The following is a 24,203-nucleotide window of genomic DNA, read 5'->3' as shown; positions in this document are numbered from 1 at the left end:
TTCATGATGAGGTATAGGAGAACGAGGATGAGGTGCCAGTTCCCTATAAATCATGCATAGCTTATATCCATAGCTCAGAAGGCGTTGAGATTGCCTTTGAGGAAGAAGTTTTATGACATGCAGTTCAATGAGCTGCAGGAGTTAGTAATTGCAGCCACCAAGTATGAAAAAACTGTTATAGAGGAGCAGTAAGTAAAGCCCTCATCTAAGGTGCTTCCCTTCTACAAAAGCAAAGCTGTCATTCACCAAGTGGGGTTTGAAGAAGAGCCAGAAGAGAATAATGGTCATGAATGAGAGATAATGGATGTGTACGCAGCGAAGATGACTACCCCTTCAAACCATTGACTGTAAAGGGGTTAGTACAGCCAGTTAAGGACTCGATATTGGTTACGAACGATGGAGGATTTGTCCCCATCAAACCCCCTAAGTACCAGAGTTATTCCTTTGACTTAAATAAGGCCGCAAAGATCTATGAGGAGCTAGTTTGGGCAAAAGTAATCGTTCCCGACAGTACTAAAAAGTTGCCCAAGCTTGAACAACTAAAAGGAAAGAAATATTGCAAGTTGCATTACACTTTCAATCACTTTATAACCAACTGCATCCAGTTGAGGGACTGGATACAAGACCTTATAGTAAAGGGAAAGTTGTTGCTGTAGAAACCGTATGCCAACATGATGATTAACACTAACCCTTCCCCGAAGTCCCAATAAACATGATTAACTTGACGTGGGCGGAGAAGGGGAAAGGAAAAGCTACCTGGGAGGTAAAGGTAGAAAAAAGGGAAGTTGATAGGCCAACTAAGGGGGCTATCAAGTTGCCTGAGAAGCCTAAAGCAGCCATAATCAAAGAAGTGGTGTTATGTAGTAAATACTAATGTGAGTGTGAGTTGGAAGTCCCAGCAACAGGAGCCGTTATTGATCAGGAGTTGATTAAAAGAAGAGAAAAAGAAGATGAAGCCCACAAAAATGTCATGTGGGCAGCGAAAAAAGAAACCTCAAGGAATGTTTTCCAACGGTTGGGAGGAGACTCTCAAACAAAGGGTTTGTCAAAAATGTTCAGAAAGTATGAAGCTTCTGAAGAAGTAGAGGACAGAGAAGCCAAGGTGCTAAGATGGATGGATGTGAAGCCACCCAAACCAAGCTATAATAGTGGATATGTCAGAGTAAATGGGAGAACCGTGAATCTAGTTACAAAGAAGAATCCTGCCCGACTCGGGTGGAAATGGTACGTAATAGGAAAGGACGGAAAACCCGTTAAGGAAATGGGAGCCTCTATGATTAGGAGAGTCTAGAGGTAACATAAAGCCCAAATGAACTCATTGAAAGTCCCCGCTGCCTCAGCGACCTCTGAAAATGTAAAGTTTGAGAGGGTACCTGATGGGGGAAGAAATCACCTCCATTGGAGGACCAAGAAGGAGGTTAAGAATGCTAATAGTAAGACCCAAAGGGAAGGAGAACATGTGCCACAGAACCCTCATCCTGGGAAATACAAAATCTTGAGGAGAGCTCAAGAGGATATGATGATGATGCCAACCCCAAAATGGAGCCCATAACCAATATGCTTTGGAACTATCTCACCTGAGAGAGGGTTGCTCTCATCATTGTTGGTCGATACTCTCTGCAAGGTTCCAGAACAAATGCCAAACTTTGGCATAACCCAGGAAGAAAGGGTGCCCAAGTTGATGCTGCTAGAAGAAGCACAAGCTTGGTTGGATGAATTCATGAACCGTATTGGGGGCAAGAATGACTTATCTGGACCGAGCAACTTCCACATAAACATGACATATGTTTTATCTGCCATGTTTTGTGCTGAGCATGATCAACTTGCCACAATGGAGGGTGACTACTTAGCAACATGACCTATGATGTCACATGTTAGTGTTGAAGAGGCCGAAAAAGAAGAAGCAAGCATAATGGATTTGCCCAAACCTACAAAGAGAGAGCCTGAGAGGGTATACACATACATGATGGTCTTTAGTCGCTCGAATTTGGCTATGGCTAACCATCTTAAACCCATATATGTGAGTGCTCATCTAGAAGAAGTACCCTTCAAGAGGGTCTTGATTGATGGTGGAGTAGCGGTCAATGTGCTACCATACAAGCAAATGAAGAGAATGTGTAGAAGTAAGGATGATCTCATCCCCACAGATCTTACAGTTTCTAGTTCCTCAGCAGCCATCATTAAGACCTATGGGATATAGCCATTAGAAGTTGATTTGGGTTCTAAACAAATCATGTTGGCCTTCTTTATTGTAGACAATACTTCCACTTATGGAGCTTTATTGGGCAGAGATTGGATTCATCAAAGTCTTTCTGTGTCATCTACCTTACACCAACAAGTGGCTATCTATCATGAAAAGAGGGAAGCAAGACCTGGATTTTGTGAGATGGTAGAGGTTGAGTCACGGCCATTCCTTCCCACTGCCAATGTGGTAAAAGCCAATTTTTATAATCCAAGCATTGAGATTCTCTAGTGTTTAGGAGCTGATGAGAATGGCCACCCGACTAAGGTGATGGTCCAAAAGCTTTTGGAATAAGGGCTGTTCTTTACAATGGAAGAATGGGATCGACCCCATATTATCCCAACTCCCTAACACCAATGATGTCAGAACAAAGAAAAAAGGACTAGGTAGTTGCAGTCAGGTCCTTAATCAAAAGATTGTTGGTGTATGAAAAAGAGAGAAAGTAAGAAAGGGAGAGCTGGGTCGAATAGCACCAGGAGGAAACCTCAAGCAGTCAGAGCAAAGATGAGCTTTTTGGAAAGGAGTTGGAAGCAACCGTACAAATGGCTAAATGTATATATAACTTGGACGGACCAGAAGACTTGCCTGAGAATCCAAAGTTAGTTGAATTCTTGTGCGCATAACCTGACAAGCCACCACCAGAAGTATAAGACCCTTTGGAGACCATCGATTTGGGAACTAAGGAAGATCCAAGGCCTATCTAGATCAGTGGATTATTAGAAACAGAGGATCGGGCAAAGGTAGTCAGCCTTCTGCATGAGTTCAAAGATTGTTTTGCTTGGCATTATACTAAAATTCCAGGTTTAGATTCAACCTTAGTAGAACACTGTATGCTTATTAAGGAGGGATATAAACCTGTTAAGCAAGCACCACAGAGGATGTCAAAGGAGATTGAGGAAAAAGTCAAGGAAAAGATTGAAAGGCTGGTGAAGGCTGGATTTATTAGACCTGCTAAGTATGTCGAGTGGTTGGCCAATATTGTACCTGCATTAAAAGCTATAACTAAGGCGGTCCAATGTTGTGTTGACTATAGAAACATTAATGAAGCCACGCCTAAAGATGAATATCCAATACCTATGGCTTATTTATCCATAGATGTAGTTGCCAAACACAAAGTCTTATCTTTCATGGATGGGAATGCCAGTTATAATCAGATAAAAATGCCTAAATAAGATATACACAAAATAGCTTTTAGGTGTCGAGGTCATGTTCGAGCATATGAATACTTGGTAATGTCATACGGGCTCAAAAATGCCGATGTAACCTATCAAAGAGTGATGAACGCCATTTTTCGTGACTTAATTGGCCACAACATGGAAGTATACATTGATGATATTGTGCTGAAGTCTAAAACTGAAGAGCAGCACTTGGTAGACCTTAGACAAACCTTAACAAGAATGAGGATCCATATGCTAAAAATGAATCCAAAGAAATGTGCTTTTGGAGTAAGGTCGGGCAACTTCTTAGGATTCCTTGTTCATCAAAGGGGTGTATAAGTTGACAAGAACAAAGCTCAAGCAATCATGGAATCACCTCCTCCACCAATAAAGTACAATTACAGAGGCTACTAGGAAATATCAACTTCTTAAGGAGATTCATCGCCAACTTGGGGGGCAAGATTCAGCCACTAACTCTTTTGCTAAAGTTGAAAAATAAAGAAGAATTTGAGTGGGGCCCACCACATCAAGAAGCTTTCAACAACATAAAGGCTTACTTGGCCTCCCCACCAGTGCTTATGCCACTTCAAAGAGGGAAGCCTTTAAAGCTTTATATTTCTACCTCTGAGAAATCAATGGGAAGCTTGTTGGCTTAGAACAATGAAGGCGGGAAAGAACAAGCAATCTACTACCTCAGTAGAATCCTTACTGAAGTAGAGACAAGATATACACTAGTAGAAAGGTTGTGTCTGGCTCTATACTTCACGGAATGCAAGTTAAGGCATTATATGTTATCTTGTCACATCCACATTATTGCCAAGACTGATGTAATCAAATATATGCTGTCAAAACCAATGCTAACGGGGAGGATTGGAAAGTGGATTTTAGCGCTTTCAGAGTTCAGCTTTCAGTATGTGCCTCAAAGAGCGATCAAGGGGCATGCAATTACGAACTTCTTAGCTGAGCACCAAGATTCACAAGATAAGATTATCAATGTTTCGGGGACTCTAGAGGTAGCCAGTATGTGGATCCCATCGACCAAAGCCTTCTCGGGCAAAGAAGAATGGATCCAGCAAGAGATAAAAAGAATAACTAGTCTTTGGATCACTCCGTGGAAACTGTATTTTGATGGTTCTTGCACGCAAACGGTCGCGGGAGCCGGGATTATTGTCATTGATCCCAAGGGTGCTTACCATTATTATTCATTCCACTTAGACTATCAAGAGACTACCAACAATCAGGTAGAGTACGAGGCACTAATAATTGGCTTGGAGATCTTGATAAAGATGGGGGTAATTGAAGTTGAAGTATTTGGTGATTCAGAGTTGGTGATCAATCAACTAAATAGAGAGTACAAGTGCAGACACATCATCATGGCATGTTACTATTTGGCATCTACACAACTATTAAGCGGGCACTAAGATATCGGCTAACTATATCCCCAGAGGATCGAATGCAATCGCCAATAAGATGACATAATTGGCTTTTGGAGCGTAGATCCAAGAAAGAAGGTATGAAGGAGATGTACAGGTCCAAAAAAGAAATCTCCCTTCTATCTTTGAAAGGGGATTCAGCCTAGATGTGATGTTTGAAGAAATAAAGGTTGAAGATTGGAGGTCACCTATTCTTCAGTATTTAAAAGATCATTCCTTCCCCACAAGTAAGAAAAATAGACAACAAGCAACTAAGTACGTTTTGTGGGAGGCAAATCTACAAAGAAAGACTCCAGATGTACTAATGTTGAAGTGCTTAGGCCAATAGGAATCAATGAGGGTAATGGCCAAAATACACGAAGGGGTCTGTGGAACACATCAGGTGGGAACCAAGATGAGGTGGCTACTTAGGAGGTATGGCTATTTCTGGCCCGAGATGGAGAAAGATTGCAAAGTTTATGCCCAAGGGTGTGAAGAATGCCAAGGACATGGACCTCTCCAACATGTACCCTCAGTACCCTTAAACCCCGTGGTCAAACCTTAGCCTTTCAGAGGATGGGCGATGGACTTTATCGGGAAAATTCATCTAGCTTCTAGCAAAGGGCCACGTTCATAATTGTGGCAATGGACTACTTCACCAAATGGGTGGAAGCTTCAGCAGGGATGACCATAACCTCAACTTTGGTCAAGAAATTCATTGAAACGAAGATCTTACACAACTATGGGGTGCCCAAGACCATTGTTACAAACCGTGGGCCGTCTTTTATTTCAAAGAGGTAGAAGAATTTGCAAGTAAGTTCAAGATTAAGATGATCCAATCTAGTCCTTACTACCCACAGTCAAATGGTTAAGCAGAAGCTAGCAACAAAATCTTGGTGAACATTATTAAGAGGATTGTGGCAGATAGTCCAGAAAGGTGGCATAAGAAGTTAGGAGACATTTTATGCGCTTACAAAACTTCTAAGAGGGCAGCAACTAGAACTACTCCGTATGCCCTAACCTTCAGGCAAGATGTTGTCATCCCCACGAATATTAATGTAAGTTATATCAAGATTCAAAATCAATTTAGGCTACACAATGAAGAGTACATTTAGGGTACGTGTCAAGGAGTTGAAGATCTTGATATAGCCCAAATTGAAGCTCTAGATAAAATTCAAGAGGGGAAGAAAGTTGTTGCTCGAGCATACTATAAGAAGGTGAAGTTAAAGAACTTCGGGAAATGAAAGTTAGTATGGAAGGCCATTCTGCCTTTGGGGGCTCAAGTTAGAGGATTTCGGAAGTGGAGTCCAACTTGGGAGGGTCCTTTCATTATCAACCAAGTACTTGACAAAGGGGAATATTATTTGGCAGATTTGGAAGGGAGTTTGCAGAGGCATCCAATTAATGCTAAGTTTTTAAAGAAATATCACCCAACGTTGTGGGATGTTAGAGACTGTTACATTGAAGAAGGGTAGACATTACATGAAATTTAAAGGCAATTTTGGGCTCATCGAATTCAAATCTTAAGAAAAGAAGGCAAGCCAAAGTAAATTGAAGAAGTCATTTTTCATTTCAGCAAACATTGAGAATTACATCAAACTTGGCTCAATGAGTTTTACATCCTTGACTAAGGCAGCTATCCTAGAATGGTGGGTCTACATTTCGCCCGACTCTTCCTAAATATTGCTAATATTTCCTAAATATATTCTAGTACATCCAACTTCTGTTTGTTGTCTTAAATTCTTCCAATTTTCTGAACCTTCAAGCCTGACCGAGTTGTTTTGGCCGGCAAAGTCATAATAGTTGATCTTGGAGCATACACCTATGATAATGAAGTGATAAGAAAGCAGAAGCTATGGGGAAGTATAGGCTTGTGGATAACAACACGAATAGGATCTACTGATAGGATTAAGGCTGCTTGGTTACTCCTCAAAGCCATAGAAGTCCTAAAATGGAAGCTAGAAGCAGTGCGCCTTTCTGAAGATATTATAAAAGATGATTTCTCCTTAGGAATGTTGTTTCCAATAGCAATTGAGACCTGAGAAGTCCTGTCACACCCCAGACCCGGGGTCAGTAATAAAACTCAAACCCGAATCCGAAACGTGAGTTAAAAGCTAAATAAATAAAAGGGAAATGAAATTCGGTGGAAAAATATGAAATTCCTCTTATAACAAGAAATTGATAATTATTTACAAGACTAAAATAATTTAAAGGGAATTGACATGGGTTGGAAAATGAACTCCTATTATAGCTCCAAAACCTCACAACCTCAGCTCTTCCAACACTTGTCTTGCCAAATAACTCATCTGTAAAATAATAGGTGACAGGTGAGCAACAACCATTGTCGCTCAGCGAGTAGAATATATAATATGCCAGTCAAGCTTGCCATTTTAATCACACTATAAAATAGGATAATAATATCAAAGCTTTAGCCACATAATTCCATATCACATCATCCCTTTACGTGTCCATTATATCCTTCATAAACTGTAACTCACCACGTGACTCTTAATGACCATCTGCCCTAATGTCCCCGTGTGCAGTTTACATTTGTCCCTCGGATTAATGCAACACTAAAGTTCTCATGCTCCATGAACAATTCCAAATACCCACATATCACTATATTAATAATTCCGAAAGCATTTCCACAAATTCAACATGCTTGACTTGAAATAAAGAGATATTTGAAATATAGAAAAATCTCATGATAACTCATGGTTTTCGTTTGTCAGAAAATAAGAATATTTGCAACACATTATATAAACCACTCACCTCGATAATCTGAGCTTTGGCAAGACAACCTAACTAACATCTCCACAAACCTCAAACCTTAACTCGCTATCTCTCTCTATATATATATATATAATGTATATACACACACACGTACACACACATATATACACAGACATACATGCATGGCTTCCTAGCAGCCAACATATGTTTCCTAAAGTGGTGAATAAAAGAATGAAATGCAACCTCTATTTATAGTAGAAAGGGTCGGCTCCCTACAGTGTAAAATATATTATATGTAGGAATAGAAATGTAACTGACGAATGGCCAGTTGACAAGTGGGTTTAAAGGTGTCATTGTGCATGGGGTAGATGACTTGGGATTAATACATGTGGCTTTGCCAACAATGGTGGAAGCTAGTGGTGCCAATGGAATCCCTCAAAACCTCACACCTTATTGTAAATATAACAGCTGTCAAGAAAATGAAGTGCTGTGTGTTGGACTATGAAGGAAGCCATCTAATTGTTGGACACCTCCAAGCAAAATGGGATAGACTTCAATTGCAAGAGTACACCTTGCTAATTGTAAGAAACTATTGACTAAAAGTTGACAGCAAAATGCAAAAACTAATATGTAATACATACAATATATATATATATATGGAAGAGAAATAAACAATATCATAGTAGTTTCAAAATACCATTTGTTCCATATTTAAAAAATACGGGTTCTCACAAGTCTATGCCTGTCCCAAGGAATGCACTCCTCCCTCTTTGAAGAAGAGTTCAGTGTGAAGGCCTACTCAAGGACGAGGAAGGGCGTTAAGAGGGCGGTTCATGGTAGAAATCCCCTCACCAATCTCTCAGGGAGATTAAACCCAAGCCACTATGGGTACCATTAGAAATTTGGAGCCAAGGGAGAAGAGTTGAAGAACAAGAAGAATTCCCGAAGAATTTGAACCATGGGAGTTCTAAGGAGTTGTGAAAAATCCAGAGGCTTGAAATGGCTAGGATATTTTTCCAAAGAGATCAAGTAAAGATTATATAGAGGAATGGTTGAGTAACAATAGTGTTCGTGGGGAAGTATAAAGGGTTTCAGGCAAACGAACGGTTGCATTAAAATAGCACAAGTTTCGAGTAGGGGTATGCGAATGTGGTGGCTGTTCAATCATTATTTATGCCTTGAGTTGCAGGCTCGACAACGATTGAAGGGGGCATTGTTTGGGTTAATATTTAGACTTTGGACTTAAAGGAAAGAAAGCACAAAAGAACTAAAGAAATGAGACTTGCTTGAGGCCCAGCACCAAGCCCATCCATCTATCTCAAAGATAATATGACGGCCCCTCATTAATGCAAAGGTTAGGTGCTTACAAGGGAAGTGACAACCGATAGAAATCAACCTACTATGAGCCCAAAAGCACTTTCTGAAGAGCAAAACATGTAAAAAATGTGATGACTTGCTGAAGTGCTTTTGGGCAAAGCTTACAATAGCCAAGATCATTGCCTATAAAAGGGGAAACAGGGCCCAGAGACAAGGACACTCGACCAATCAAACAAACAAACATACAAACTCTGCTCTCAAGCCAGATTTCCATCTAAAAGCTGTAATCAACCCAGATCTCAATCCTTTTCAGGATCATTCCCTACAGAAGCCATATTTTGTTTAGTTTAAAGCTCTGCTATCACCCTTAGTGGTGTAGTATCGATTGTCTCGTGTAAACTTGTTTACCATCCATCCATTGCAAACACACAACCTTTTGTAATCACAAAGAGAAGAGACTGCAAGACGTTCAACCTTGCCCGACAGGGTGAAATCTTGCCCAACTCTCTTGTTTCGTCTTTCCATTAGTAGATCTGGTATTATGATGTATTCTACAGTATATATTCAAGTTATTTGCAGTCTTTTGGTGATCAGAAGCTCCATTAGTCCTCAGATCTGGTTCACTTAGTGGTTTTACGATCATAAAAGATGAATGGGAATTAGACCGATGTCTTAAGCCAGATCTGGACTTTCACCCTTTAAAGCGTACAAGATAATAAACTAAAAGTCCTTGGTCTCAAGGCACACAAAAGAACTTAATGTAGACTTAACTCATATATGACAATCATTTGATAACAAGAAGTTAGAATAACTTGGGCTACATCTGCCATACTGAGATAGCAGTGGCACACCTAAGCACTTAGCTAGTTTTGATTATGAGCCTGAATGCCTACACCTAAGGCCCTACAAAGGCACCTTACAGAACAAACTTTGTTCTCTTCTTGCAGCCTATTAGCAAGAAGGAACACGACAACCACCAAAGTGCCAACTCCTCGGGGAGCTGTGTGCTCGAGCCAGGGACCTTTCCCAATGAAATTCCTGCCCAAACAGAGGTAGCAATCGATCGTTAGCCTCACCTTCTTTGGCTTTGCTCCTGAGTTATGTCGAAGATCCGACCCCTTTGTTATAACATTTTATCACACACCCTATATTTCTCACACAAATATTCCAACCACCCCTTCTTACAAATTCCATACTACTAGGGAATAGGGATGGAGAATAAGGAACAGTTGACAGACTCAACTCTAAGCTGAATATTCGTGAGAATCACCAGATCAAATATCAAGATTCTATACATCGGTATAACCGGTTTCATCATCTTCTAGAAATCATCCATCCGAAAGCTGAAAATCAGAGTTAGTTTGAGGGAAGACAATGTGCACAACTGTCAATCACATATATGTGATGTAGGTGTTGGGAGAAGTCAGTTTCATTAGAGGAGGATACACCAGGCTCCTCTGCGCTGTTCACATCCCATATAGTATCCTTATAATTTTCTCCAAAACAAGTTGATCAGTTCCTTCCTAACTGTATTAGTCTCGTATCTGTTCAACATTTTACACAAATATTGCACAGAAATGTGTCTGTTAACTGAGATCCGGAGCTACAGATCATCCATCACCAAACGCATTTGTCCAACAAATTTTGCTATGCAATTTGCAAAGGCAATGGACACCGAATGCAACCATACGATGACAAGTTTGAAGATGAAATGTGATGGGCAACACTTCATCATACGGATGGAGGATATATATCAAATGCGTTAACGTCTTATCACCTGTATATTCAAGGATGGGGATGAATGAAATTTTTTTTATTGATCAGGTCAGGTACCAAAAGAAAGATAAAGTCATAACACAAATGCGAATGCCTGAGCAACCAAGAATGCAAGCAACAGGCTACCGGTATTACAACCTGAGACATAACCCCAAATTTAAAACAACAAAACAAGAACTCCTCATGCAATCATATAAGTAAACTAAATCTCTGCTGCTCATAAGTACAACAGCCGTCGCAGAAGCTCTTTAATTTGCATCTTATCAAGTTTGTCTCGTCTATCTTTCGCTTGCATAGATGTTCTTCTACCCAGTTTTGGGTGCCCCTCTATTGTCTAATTCAGTCAAAGTCGCATGCATTTTGCCATCCAATTTCTAAAACACTCTGCCCCGAACTCCACGACCTGAAAGTTAAAACCATCCCTTCCACTTTTCCTCACCTAAAATCATATCTTCTCTCTCTCTCGTTTTCTTTTTTTTTTTTTCCCTCTTTTTTCTTTATTTTATTTTTATTTTTATGTATTTTATTTTCAGGAAAGGAAAGAAAAACAAGCAAACCCCAGCCCAAATTAAAAAAAAACAAGAAGGAAAATACCTACAAGTGCTTCTTCAACCTTCCCATTCCAACCCCTTTTGAGCTTTATTAATTACCCTTCTGTTATTCCTCTGTAATTTCGAACCCAATGTAACACATTTCTCTTTTGTTATTTCGTTTCATTAATTTATTGATAATAATTCTTGTATTCTCCTCAACCCCACCAGCTGTAACTTGTGCTTTACGTTTTCAATCCTCAATCCTCGTGTCATTGGCTCAAGGGGTTCTTGGGTTGCTTCTGATAGCTCATAATATTATTCAACTGGGTTTTCATTGTTTAATCATAATATTATTAATATTATTGTTGATCATTGATTGATTAATCATGCTTCAATCCCATATGGGGCTGGGGCTTCACAATCTCTGCAGAAACAACCAGAAACGCCCTTCTCCATAAGGTGATTATTTCTTTCGATTTTCTTCCATTAATTTCAAATATAAAATGTTCTTTCTTACTTTCGTACAACTGTGCACTGTTTTCCCCAGAAGAACAATTGGAGTAAACTAAATTTCCTGTTTCCACTTAGCAGCAGCTCGCATATGAAATATTTTATGTGAATGATATCGACGCTACATTTCAGATTTTAACTGAAACATGGTTGTGAAAATATTTCCTTTACTTGGGCATGGCTTGATTTTCTTATGAACAAATTGCGGTTCTCGGTAATATATGAGGTATATTTAGTAGTCGTGAGCGTGAAGAAAGCAAGGCGGACTTTAGTTCCCACGTATCTTCTAATAGCATATATGGTTTCAACTGATCAACCTTCAACTACAATACCAAGTTCACACCTTCATGTCGTTCAGTGCAATGAAACTTTGACTTCTTCTAGGAAGCCAAGGCATATGAAAAACGACACAAGGGTAAGAAGCGGTCGATGGGGAATATCTTAGATGTAGCCAAGCCTTGTACATCGGAGGATCTCCTTAGAATTAAAAGTTGTGTTTTAAATTAAGTGGCTAGGTGGAACAATTTAATATGTTTCGGTGGCTTAGGAAGTTGTATTTGCATTGATGAAGATGTTTTGGCATACTAGTATATTAGGGAGGGAGTTTGATATGTTAAAGGAGACAATTGGGAATTATAATTTTATGGTAACGAAGAATTGAGCATTGCTCTTCTATCATTTTTCTGTCAAGCCTCGTGTGTTTTTTGACATCTCCTCTATCTCTTTGTCGCTCTGCATTATTTGGTACCATAGCTTCGCTATGCTCTTTGGGTTGCTTCCGCGCTATTTATCTAAATGGCAACGATGGGAGGTAGAGGAAGGCGTGGTAACCAAGAGCCTAGGGATCTGAGAGTTGAAAGAGATGATGAAATTCAAGAGCTGCGACAAGAAATCGAGTTGCTTGGCTTGTCCTGCATCAAGTGGATCAAAGCAAGTTAGCCGCTGTGGTTGAAGACCATGGCTGTGATTTACAATCTGTTTGAAGAGCACACTATCAAAGAAACTAGTTTCATACATTGGAATTTACCACCAATTTATGATGAGTATGTTGATGACGATCTCAAAGAGAACTTTTTCGATGGGTGTTCTCTACTAATTTATGGCGAGCAAGATGAAGATTACAAGGCTATGCTTACGGTGGTTAATCACCAGTGTTGCTTGCAACTTGGAGTCAATGCCAATCCTGCTCCAATTTTTCATGAATACCGCTACGATGACAAAGGAATGAGTTCATCTATGAAAGAACGGTGCGTGCATCATCATAAAGAGGTAATATTTGACCTTGATACCCATTATTTATGTGACTACATTTGGGAATCCTTTATTGCTTTCCACAGTAGGAAAATATACTTGGACCAAAGCATTTTTCCAAGTCATTAATATCAAAAGGAAATCTGGAAGATTGACGAGCATTTTTCAAAAGAAATTGTTGCTATCATGAAACGGTTAAGCGGTGCACAGAACTTGAGAAAGTTTTGGAAAGCAAAATACTTGGAATATTCTAGTATTTGGATTTGCTCAAGGAATTGGAAAATTTTGGTACTAAATTGGGTATTGTGGAACATCTTGGTTGGACATCCAAAAAATCGAGGAAAAAAAAAAAGAGGTCAATTGAAACTCAAGGATGAGTTTTTTTTGAGAAGAAGAAAATGGTGTGGGAGGATGACTTGGAGAAAACAATTTGAAACCGTTAATATGTTTTGGAATAACAAAGGTTTGTATTTTAATTACTTGGGAATTTGTTAAGTTATTTTGGGAGTTGTAAGGGTGTCATGGAAACTTAAAGTTTATTAATCTATAAACGCTTATAAATATTGTACTAGAAAACCTTGAATGGGAGACTTGAATGAATTAAAAATATTATTTGCTTAGTACAATCGAAGTGAGTGATGTGAGCAAGCTCTGTTGCCCTTGGTTGAGCGAATCCTAAGTCATTTATCCCTATCTCCTTGAGACCTTTGGTTCCGTCCTGCATCACCCCGCGAACACAACTTACAACTTTCATCGTACTGTCCTCTTGAGCAGGGGGGTGAAGGAATTGAGAATTTGATTTATGTTAAGCAAGATTGCAACTCTGATCTAACCAAGGATTACTCAAGTGAAAAGCTTGAAAGATCGGTAGTGAAGCAGTGAATCTGAGCATGCAGTCCAGCACAATATTTGTAGTGAAGTTCACATTTAGCGGTTGCAAGTCTAATGTCCGATTATTAGAAAAAATTGCACATTATAAATGAGGTAAGTCTCAGCTTCGTTATCTTTCTCCCATGATTGACTATCGATGCTCATAAGTTTTAAAGATTTTTAGTTACACTTTGATTGCATCTCCATGCAACCATTCATAGTCGTTGAGTTTATAAAATGATCAGAAACGACAAATGTCTTTGATTTGAAATTCGTTTTAAAAACTGTGTTCCTAGACCGTTATCTAATATATATACCTATAAACAAAGACAATAACAATACAACTAGTACAAATAAATACTCTCAAAGCATGTACGTGTGCCAGCTTTCCCTTTGAACATTAATCCTTGTGAAATGCTTGTCCACTGCGGAGTGAATATATAGGATATGTATGCGATGAGGGACGGTAGGGGTGCATCCAGTTGTTTATCTTGAACCATATCCAAGCTAAGGAAAGCATGGTCCCTGGCATTTCCAGCCAAGGTTCAGATTTTCCTATGGAGAGCACGCCACATCATATTGCCATATATGATGGCAACTTATTCATCGTTGAGTTCCACGGGATTGAGATACCTGAGTTGTCATGGTCTTTTGAAGTCATTTTCTTTCCTTATTGACAAGGTTGTGTTCAATAGCGGAGCCAGGAATTATTTGGTTGGTGGGCTAACTAAAATTATTACTAAGAGATCAAATGGTTAAATTTTTTTGTTACTTACATAAAGTTACACAATAAAAAGCCTGAAAGTAATAATTTAAAGTAAGAAATTTAACCATGAATAAAGCAAGTTTCAACTAGATTTAACAAAGAAAACATTTGAAGTTGCAATTTATAGTAGAAAGAAAATACATCATCAATCTTGTCATAACAACTTAACAAATAAAAGAAAAAGTACTTATTCAAGTTGCGCCCTTCGATCCTTAATGGAATTGAAATCCTTTGTTATTTCTTCTGAATCAATCTTTTCGGCAAGCTCTTTTTCAATGTACACAACCATTGAATCTGCTAGAAATTCACTCTCCATCTTGTTGTGAAGTCTTGTTTTAATAATACAAGTTTATATAATAAATTATATTTCCAAGAAATCTATCCAACTATCAGAAAAAATATATTAAACTTGAAATTGAATTTTTTAAAAATGATTGTACGAACTCTTAAAATTAAAGCAATAAACAAATAAAATCATCAAGATATAAAAATAAAATGGTCAAAAACTTACCTATTGATGAGAAAAATCAATAAACTTTCTCACTTGTATGCTTGGTTTCTGTGAACTACAGACGAGACAGGACGAAGGCTTCCTGAACTGAAAAGTGAAATAGGGTCACCGTTGTACCCCAAAAGTTGAAAAAAAAATATAATAAACTACTCCTAGGAAACCTAAAATAATAAAATATTAAATCTACTTTTTAAAATGGATGACTACTCCTAGGAAACCTAAACTAATCACTATAGACTACTCCCTATAAACTAATCAAATAAATAGACTTATTGGGACGTGTGTGTATTTGAAATATAATAATAATAAATTTTGATATTGATTAAAGTAAATCATTTATTTAATATTTATTAACTCTTACTTTTTCTAAAAGTAATCATATTTTTCAGAACTTTTATTTGTTGGGTGGGCTATAACAATTAAAAATAATATAATAGTCTAAATTATCAGTATTTTTAACCTTAAACAACTAAAACTCTCCCTATGCTACAGCCCACCTTAGCCTTGTTATTACCTCCGCCGTTGGCTGTGTTATTGTAGCAGTTTCTTCTTTTATTCTCAATATCAAAGTACGTGGAAACATGTTGGACGATTTCCCAAAAAATGTGTTGTGATGCTACATCTACTGATAGTGCATCAGTGATGTTGCATATGGAGTCTACTACCAAGGTGACCCCTAGGGTAAATCTCTGGGGTAAGACTCATTGTCATCTTTAGGGTAAGGGTATGTAAATCACCTTTTTCCCTTGATTTAAGGGAGGAGACTGATTGGGGTAATGTCTTTGTGCAAGGTTTAGATTAGGTAGGCAACATGCCTTCTTTTTTCTTATCAGCTATTTTCTACAGCCATCCTTCCCATCTCTTTTCCCTCTCCCTTCTCATATATAATCGGACTCATTCTTGTACAAAAATACATGAAATATACATTGAAACTTCAAACCAAAAAATCTACATGGTATCAGAGCAGGTTTTCGCTGCATCTTTCCTTCAATCTTAAGCCATGGTTGAAGAAGATTTAGTAAACATAGAGGGTGACATCTCGCATACCTCTCCTTCAAATTTCTCAGACATCAAGGTTAACACCAATCAACTTTTTTGTTCAGTTTTCTTGAATGAGTTTAACTATCTCCCTTGGTCTTGAGCTGTGTCTCTTGCTCTCGGAGGCAAAGGGAAATTAGGGTTTGTAAATGGAAGTGTGGAAGCTCCAGACATCTCTTCCTCTACATATGGTGCATGGCTTTGCAAGGATCAACTTGTCATGTCCTTGCTGCTCAACACTATGGAGAAACATGTTGCTGAGATTTTTAGCTACTACAATTCTTCATGTGAGCTTTGGAAAGCCTTGCAGGATATGTATGGAAATCAAAACAACTATGCACGTGTCTTCCAATTTAAGAAGGACATTGCCAATGCCCAACAAGAAGGGAAAGCATTTGTTCAACACCTTGGATGCCTCAAGGCTATGTGGAATGAGTTGGATGTATACCTTCCACTTACCACAGATCCTGCCATTCTCCTGAAACGAGCAGAGGAAGACAGAATATATCAGCTGTTGGGGAGTTTGAACTCCAAGTATGAGGATCTAAGGAGTCATGTCTTGATGAGTCAAGAGCTTCCCACCTTCAACAATGTCTGTGCAACTATCCAACGAGAAGAAGCAAGGAAGAAAGTGATGAATGCTAAGCACAAGTCGAGATTGACCGAGACTCGTGCATATGCTTCAAATTACAAGATCTCAGAGGCTAAGGTGTACAAGGGTAGAAATCCACACCTGAAATGCAAATATTGCAATGTCGTTGGTCATGTTGAAGACAAGTGTTGGGAACTTCATCCTGAACTCAAGCCTAAGTTTAGCAAAGATGCAAAAATGATACCAAGGTCCTCACAGCAATTTCAACCTCAGTATAAGGCCCAACTTGTTAATGCTCATCCCTCTATTGTCTCACAAGGATCCATGGAGTTCACTGCCAATCCATTGTCTCTTATCAATGAGTTTGCAGCTTATCTTCAAAGCGAGGGACATGGAGGAGGTTCACAAGCTCAAGGAAATGAAGAGAAAAATCATGCAGCCATGTTGGGACAGTTTTCCAGATTTCTTAATAGAAATGAGAAAGTTTCAAGAGATGAAGCACCAGGTATACTCAAAGCATTCACTACTGCCTTGTTAACTAGTACTGAAAATGATTGTTGGATAATTGATTCAAGAGCCACATATCATATGACAAACAAAATCACAAGTTTGCATCCTTTTAAACGTTTTTCAAATCCCTCACTTGTGTCTGTTGCAAATGGAAAAACTATTTTAGTTTTGGGAAAAGGAGAAATAAACTTACTCTCACACAAAACACTGATGCGTTACGAATGTGACACATAAATTAAACCCTCTTTTTATCAATTGTAGTAAGTACGTAAGTAGGGATCGTTCTGGACCGGGGATTAGGAGGGATTGTTAATCACTTGGATTTGACTAAAAAACGTAAAAACAAGTTTAAAACACTATATTAGACTCAAAGAATGCAAAACTCAAAATAAGATAGATTGTAATGACTAAGACTAAACAAAATATGGGGGGGATTGAGGTTTTGACGAAATTAAACTAAAATGAACAGATTGTAAAGAAAACAAATTGTAAATACGAATTTGATGGAATTGAATGGATGGGAGGCTAGCTAAGGGGTTCATCTCCACACATGTTATACTTGCGCACAAAACGATTTCTAATTGCTTTTCAATAAACCATGAATTCTCAATTGGAAGTAATCAAATCATATTGCAAACATACACATGTATTTCGAATCCCCCCTAGCCAAGGGGGGGGGGGTTTAGTTCCTCATACGTACAAGACAAAGAGAATTGAAATTAAACATTGAAATCGAGGAAAAGAAACACCTAAAAATTCCAACAACTCAAACTTGAATTGTATGAACGTTTAGGCACTCTTCTCCTCCTCTTTGATGTGGCACAAGGTCTAAGGATAGTGTTTTGGAGTGTATTTGTATGTGGAATGGAGTGGGGAGTTGTGGAAAAGGAAGGGAAGGCACGGCACAAAGGGAAGAATGGTGCTGGAATTGGAAGGAATTGGCACGGCAAAGCTTGTGTGATGGTGTGTTTGTGGAAGAATTTCTGTGGTGAATGGGGGTGTGGAATGGTTGATATGTGTGATGGGATTGCATGGTTTTATAGGGAGAGAATGGGAGAGAATGTGAGAGAATGTGACTGAATGATTAAGGAGGGAATGCATGTGGAATGATAGCTAGGTTGGTTGGTGGAAAGCTGAAAATGGGTGCTGTTTTGCACGGCTAAGATGGAAGTTTGGTGCTGGAAATGCATGTGTTTGCATGTGAATTAAAACTAGAGTGAATGATGATGAATGCATGTGGATGAAAGAGTGAATGGTGGCTGCAATAATGAATACATGTGGCTGAAATGAAAGGGAAATGCAAAGGGAGTGCACGGCAATGAAGGGAGAATGTGGCTGTTTGTTTTTGGAAGAATGATATTGAAATGGGAAGGCATGTGGTTGCCAACTAGGGTGAATGATTGAAGTGGGAATGGAAGAATGTGGCTGCAATAATGAAATGGAATGCTGGAAAGTGGATGTGAAATGCACGGCAAGGTGTTGATTTATGGTGTTGAAAGGTTTTGCATGGCTTTGAAGTGATTGTGGATGCTGGAATTGGAAGGGAAGGCACGGCCTTGGGGTTGGTTTAAGAGAGAATGGGCTAGGCCCTTTGTTGTATGTCCTAAAGTGCATACAAGGCCTTCAATTTCGTCCAACACTTTGGCTCCAAGCATAAGCTATCCATTCCAAGCCCAATTTTACTCCAAAATGCTCCAAAATGCACATTTTTGCTTCCTTAGCCATATGAACCTAGAAACACACGAAAATGGCATAAAGGACTAAAATAACTAAAGAAACACAACGTAAATGCATGAGAACAAGCCAATTAAGTCGCATAAATATGCTCCTATCAAACACCTTCCACTATCTTATATGTACCAACCTTTCCTTTCCAACTTTTGTCAATTGGAAAGATCACAAACACCCTAAACTACCGTGCCATTTTCTCACCAAATAACATGATCTTTCGGGATGTTCTCACCATGAAGATGAATAGTGAAGGGGTATTCATAAATGGAGTTTACTACTTGTGCAAGAGCACCTATTTTACATAGGCTTTTCAAGCTCAATCAAACACCTATTTGGCATAAGAGATTAGCTCACCCCTTTGAAGTTATCTTGTCTAAACTGTTTCCAAATTTTTGTAAATCACATTTTACTTGTGATACTTGTCAATTTTCTAAGTTTACTAGACTATCTTTTGGTAACTCAATGTTTAGGACAAGTAAATTTTTTGAAATGGTGCACACCGATGTATGGGGACCAGCAACTGAATCAATAGAAGGGTTTAGGTACTTTGTCTTATTTGTTGATGACTTCTCTCGAATGAGTTTTGTGTATCTTATGAAATCAAAGAGTGAAGTCCAAACTATTTTCAAAGATTTTCATATGCATGTTAAAACACAATTTCAATCAAACATTACGGTGTTGAGATCAGATAATGGCACTAAATTTCTATCCAACAACATGCTTCAATACATAAATTCTCAGGGCATAATACATCAAACTAGCTGTGTAGGGACTCCCCAACAAAATGGAGTAGCCGAGAGAAAAAATAGAGATCTCTTGGAGAAGACTCGTGCTCTTATGCTTCACATGCATGTTCCAAAGAAATTTTGGTCATTAGCCATCCTCACTGCCACTTACCTCATCAACCGACTCCCAAGTTGTGTGCTAAGGTTTAAATCTCCCTTTGAAGTACTCAAGGGTAGAAAAATTGATTTGACACACCTCAAGGTATTTGGATGTGTTTGCTTTGTTCAAATTCAAGCCTTAAACCGTGACAAATTAGATGCCAGGGCAACCAAGTGTGTTGTGGGGTATTCTTCCACAAAAAGGGGATACAAGTGCTACAATCCAGCCACTAAGAATTGTGTTGTGTCAAAGGATGTGAAATTTGAAGAAGATTGCCCTTATTTTACTCACAAAGGGAATACTATAGGTCAGGGGGAGGAACTGTTTGAACTGTTTCCACTTCCTCCGATCATTAATAATCCAGTGTTGGAAGAAAGCTCAGTTGCTATGACACCAGATATTGAAGAAATACAAACTGACTCAATCTCTAATCATCGTATCCCTACCAATGAGGGAGACGAGGAGTCTCATTTTGATCATTCACAATCTCCTACAGAGTTTCAAGGGCTTAGAAGAAATCATTCTCGAACCAGAAAACCTCCAACTATGCTACAAGACTATGTTACTTATGCCTCACGGTATCCTATCAATGAAAGTATCAGCCTTGGTGAGTTCTCAACATCTCAGGCTGCATTTCTCTGTGAAATTGATAAACACAACGAACCTAGAAGCTTTTAAGAGGCATCTCTCCTCCCATAATGGAATCAAGCCATGGTAGATGAGCTTCATGCTCTAGAAGAAAATAAAACTTGGAGCTTGGTTCAACTACTACCAGGAAAAAAGGCTATTGGAAGTTGTTGGATTTATAAGATTAAATTCAAGGCTGATGGTTCTATCAAGAGACACAAGGCCAAACTTTTTGCTCGAGGGTTCACTTAAACCTTTGGGGTAGATTACAAGGAAACATTTGCACCTGTGGCCAAAATGAATTCAATGCAGGTTCTACTCTCAGTTGCAATCAATTGTGGGTGGACTCTTTATCAAATGGATGTGAAGAATGCTTTCCTTCACGAAGAGTTACAAGAAAAAGTGTACATGCAGCGTCCTCCAGGTTATGATGGTATTAAAGGCAACATGGTTTGTAAACTACACAAGGCATTCTATGGATTGAAACAATCCCCAAGAGCTTGGTATGCCAAGCTTAGCTCAGGTTTAGAGAAGGCTGGATTCCTACGAAGTAATGCTGACTCCATATTGTTTGTAAGAACTGGCACTAGTGGGAAATTTGTGGTGCTTATCTATGTCGATGATCTCATCATCATAGGAGATAGTGTCACTGAAATTGAGGCACTAAAACTCTCACTACGCCAAACCTTTGCTATCAAAGACCTGGGAAAGTTGAAGTATTTTTTGGGCATCAAAATGGCACTCTTCAAAGGGATTGTTTCTACATCAACGAAAATATGTATTGGATCTTCTCCAGGAAGGAAAAATGCTTGATTGCAAACCTGCCACTCCCGTGGACTCTAAACTAAAGCTCAACACAGATGAAGAAGCCATGCATGATGTGAGCTACTATCAACGATTGGTGGGCAAACTTATATATCTCACCATCACACGTCCTGATATCACATATGCAGTGAGCTTGGCAAGCCAATTTATGCATTCTCCTATGGTTGATCATCTTAACATGGTTAACAGAGTCCTGCGTTATCTCAAGGGTTCGATAGGACAAGGAATCATCATGCATAACAACAATTCCACTGCCATTAGTGGCTACACTGATGTAGATTGGGCAGGGAATGCACTTGATAGGAAATCTACCACGGGCTATTGCATGTTTGTTGGTGGAAATCTTGTCACTTGGAAGAGTAAGAAGCAACATGTCATTGCTCGCTCCAGTGTAAAGGCTGAATATCAAGCCATGGCAGCCACTGCATGTGAACTTATGTGGCTTAAATGGCTTCTTTCAAACTTAGGGTTTACTAGTACTACTCCCATGTCTCTGTAATAATCAAGTAGCCATGCACATTGCTGCTAACCCTGTGTTCCATGAAAGAAAGAAACACATTGAAGTGGACTGTCATTTTGTTAGAGCGCAAGTGCAAACTCAAGTCATCCGGACCATCTTTAATCAAAGCCATGATTAACTAGTAGATCTCTTTACCAAGGCTCTGGCATCTGCTCCACTCCATCGTTTTCTGGGCAAGCTTGGCTCGATTAACCTCCTCGATGTAGCTTGAGGGGGAGTGTTGTGATGCTGCATATGGAGTCTACTACCAAGGTGACCCCTAGGGTAAATATCTAGGGTAAGGCTCATTGTAATCTTTAGGGTAAGGGTATGTAAATCACCTTTTCCCTTGATTTAAGGGAGGAGACTGATTGGGGTAATGTCTTTGTGTAAGGTTTAGATTAGGTAGGCAACATGCCTTCTTCTTTCTTGTCGGCTGCTTTATGCAACCATCCTTCCCATCTCCTTTCTCTCTCTCTTCTCATATATACCCAGGCTCACTCTTGTACAAAAATACATGAAATATACATTGAAACTTCAAACCAGAAAATCTACAAAATGTATACATATAATCACAACATACAATTAAGTAAATGCTAAAGTTAAAACTTAATGATGCACAGAATTTAAAACGTACCGTTTCTATTTTTTTGGAAGAAGGCTTGACCTTTATTCATAAGACTACAATTGTCACCAGCAAAGGTTTTTTCAACTCTGGTATGAGCATTATTTGACAAATTAACAACGTTTTTCTCTTTTCGATGACGTGTGTACAATTTCTTTTCCAAGTGGGGTCACATCTAGCGTTTCATCATCAACACATTCAATGGCATAGTGCTCAGCAGAAGGTCTGCTGGTTAAGCACTGAGAATTATGGATATAAGTAGTTTTATACTCTTTTTGATTGATGATTATGCTCAAACAATGTATTATCATATTTGTCATCAGTGATATTTTGTTTTCGCTTTATAACATCATTTGTTTGACCATTTATAGGCTTTTTATACATGATGGAAACAAACTGTTACTGTTATTTGAAAAACAAACAACTGCAAAACAGATTTAAAAACAAAAAAAACAAAATCAATTGAGACATGAAACATATGCAAAAACAATATAGCTCTCATCTAATATAAACAGTAATTGAAAGTTGACTTGAACTATAGAAAACTATATAATTAAACTTTCAATTAAATCATTCCAGAAGTTTAAATTGCTAACCTTGAGCAAAGAGCGTTTTGGAAGCTAGAAACAAATAGCTTAGAAACCAGAATAACTAATTGCTTTTCAAATCCTGTTGAAAAAAAATGATCACTTATCATTAGCTCACAAAAGTAAATTGAATTTAATAAATATAGTTAATTTCATAAAAACAAAGTAAGTCTCATTTCTCCATTGCATGTAATGTTTTAACCATAAGTATTACAACCGTAGCAACTATAATAGCTCGCTGCTTCACATATATATAATTTCTTTGAGCAAATACATTAAAAAACAAATAGACGATCCAAAACCAGTAATCAACATTCCACAGTAACAAAAAAAAATGGAATTAAAAAACAATCATACTATACAAATAGTTATTCAAAAAGGTGTTGCTGGCCATTGCAAGGAAACCCAATCCAAAATTTACTTTATCAACTCAAACCCTAATACTAAATTGCCAATTTCTTCCCTAGAACGATACGTTTTAGATCCCACGGAGAAGATCCAAAACAAAGGTTTCTTTCTACTCATAATTTTACTCAAGAAATTACTACAACACCCTCCTTTTGCCAACTACATTGTTGAGAATTTGGAGATTACAAAATCAGCAAAAGACTCCAAATAATTTCTTGAATGAAAACAATAGCTTTCCCAAACAACTCCACCTCTGCAAATTTGTTAGTTTTAGTTGTTGGCCAGTTCTTGCATCCAAGACACCAATCCCCTAATCCCCTGCTATAACCGACCAATTATGTGAGAGAGAGAGAGAGACCCAATTAATAAATTCGAAAGAGAGGAGAACCAATATTTCTCTTCTAATACACACCCGAATTTGTGATCCACATTTAATATCAATTTCATCTCCCCAGGAGTGCAAGAACACTCAAAAAATTATAGCAATGGAAAAAGCAGGCATGATTATCATAAATGAGTATAAAAAAAACTTGAGGCATCCATTTAAATGAAATCACACAAAGCGAAGAAACATTTGATAAAAGCACAACTGCCTTCTCAAATTTTGAGATATCCATCGAAATGAATTCACACAAATTCCAATGATTTAAATAAGAAATGCATACAGAATAATGAAGAAGTGGAGGCACGGAAACCATACCCAAAACAACGGTTCCAGCTGCTGCCAAATTTCAAAATTTTCAACAGAGGACGTCAAAGGCAGAATCCACTTTTAGCTGGCAAAGCCTCGACAACACT

Source organism: the organism of the source record quoted next, unplaced genomic scaffold (genome assembly GCF_019419815.1).
Source record: "Pyrus x bretschneideri cultivar Hongxiangsu unplaced genomic scaffold, Pyrus_bretschneideri_v1 Contig65, whole genome shotgun sequence".
Lineage (NCBI taxonomy): Eukaryota > Viridiplantae > Streptophyta > Magnoliopsida > Rosales > Rosaceae > Pyrus > Pyrus x bretschneideri.
The sequence above is the reverse complement of the archived record's forward strand: the minus strand, read 5'-3'. Positions refer to the sequence as shown.